The sequence below is a fragment of the Macaca mulatta genome, chromosome 11 (genome assembly GCF_049350105.2).
Source record: "Macaca mulatta isolate MMU2019108-1 chromosome 11, T2T-MMU8v2.0, whole genome shotgun sequence".
Taxonomy (NCBI): Eukaryota; Metazoa; Chordata; class Mammalia; order Primates; family Cercopithecidae; genus Macaca; species Macaca mulatta.
The window spans coordinates 105,608,539-105,610,337 of NC_133416.1; the positions used below are offsets into that span (position 1 = coordinate 105,608,539).

Consider the following 1,799-nt stretch of genomic DNA (forward strand, 5'->3'; position numbering starts at 1 on the left):
TAATAAACTTTACCAAACAGATTGCAACTTATATTCTACACCAAAAATTAAAGATTGCATTTTATTTTCAAGGACACATGAATAAATTTACTAGAGACTCTTCCTCACAAAGCAAGATTCAACAAATTCAAAACATTGTGCAGCAGACCACATTTTGTGATCAAAGTACTATAAAATTAGAAACCAATAGTAGAGAAATAGACTTTAAAACCATATATCTTAGAGAAATCTTTAATGTCAATGTCATGTAAATAATTTATAGGACCACAAATAAATCATAAAGGAAATTATCAATATTCAGACTTGAATAACAATAAAAATATTGCATATCTAAATTGATGGATGCAACTCAGTCAGCACTTATGGGCAATTTAGCCTGAAATGCATTTATTAGATAAGAAGAAAGGTCAAAAGGTAATGGGCCAATCTTTCTAGACAAGGCAGTTGAAGAGGGAGGGCTTAGAAAGGGACTGGCCTGGCGTGCACTCTGCACCTCCGGCATGTTGTTTCGTATGGAATGGATGCTTCTGGAAGATTTGGAAGACTATTGCCCAGAAGAAAAGATGTTTGGTTTTTCCCAAGCCAAAGATGTACCAAAGTATAGAGGGCTGCTGTGTTTGCAGAGTTAAGTCCTCCAGTTCTCGCTTCACTGACAGTAAACGCTATGGAAAGGACTTCCAGAGCTCTCTGGGGCTGCATGAGACATCTGCAATGCCTGTGTCCTGTTTGTGAAAAGATGGAAGACATTGCCAGCAGGATCCAAAAACCCTGGATTCACGTGGCAGATGCAGGGCTGGACCCAGTCTAAAGACTACATTGAAACCAAAGAGAGTGAAAACTGTATCCAGGAAGAGGATAAAAAGCAACCAGACCAATAAACTGCAGAAGGAAGGTAAAGATCACAATGATGATGCTCACAGTACCACCTCAAGTGCCTCCTTGTAACAGCAACCAGTCAGACGATGGCTCAGTTATGGAGATGGCTTCTGGTTCTACCAGAACACCAGGTGTTTTCCTTTTTAGATCTCACGGACTGAAAAAGACAGAAGATACGTAGTGGGTCTGTTTATAAAGGCCATTTTTGGGGAAGTCCTCATCAGCTCACATCTGTTCAAGCCTTGCCGCAGGAATACGAAAGCAACTACCGAGAAATCCTAAGGGCAGGGGCCAGAATCTCTGCCCACCTCACTCAGGAGTAGAAACGGGGAACAAAAAGCAATTTAAACTTTGAAAAGACCACAAAACAACTAACTGTTCCTCCTATTTTTAACTTGGATACCTGCTACTCTGCCAAAAAAGAAATTCTAGAATAGTTTTGAATGGGTTATTTTCCCACCAGTCTCACAAATTCTGAAGTCAGTTTCCAGCTTCACAAAAAAAGAATTGTAAATAATATTTAAGATGCTGGATATTTCACAAGAAAGCCAAATGCTGCTATAGGTCTTTTTTAAATACCCTTCTAAGGAATGAAACTAGGGGAATTTCAGGGGACAGAGATGGGATTTGTCATATGCTAAACGGTATGTGGTTTTAGTCCTTCTATATTGAGAAGCAGTGGTTGGGCATTTTTTAAGGTAGCTGGCTACACTTGTTTTCCCTCATGATAATAATTTGTCATAACTCAGTAACATGGACTTGCCCCTAGAGGTAGTTGTTAATAATTTTGAAATATTAAGGTCTTGCCAAGGTTCCAACGATTGAAACCTGTACTACTGATTATTAAGCAGGACAGACTGTGCTTTCTGTTGCAAATACCTTAAAGGAAAAAGTAATTTCTAAATATACAGAAAGGAAAGATG

The 1,799-nt window shown here is 38.8% G+C and overlaps 1 pseudogene; it reads left to right on the forward strand.

The window, feature by feature from the left end:
* Positions 1–500: 500 nt before the first annotated feature.
* On the forward strand, positions 501–1,224 carry LOC100430966 (SIN3-HDAC complex-associated factor pseudogene; annotated as a pseudogene).
* Positions 1,225–1,799: the final 575 nt, after the last annotated feature.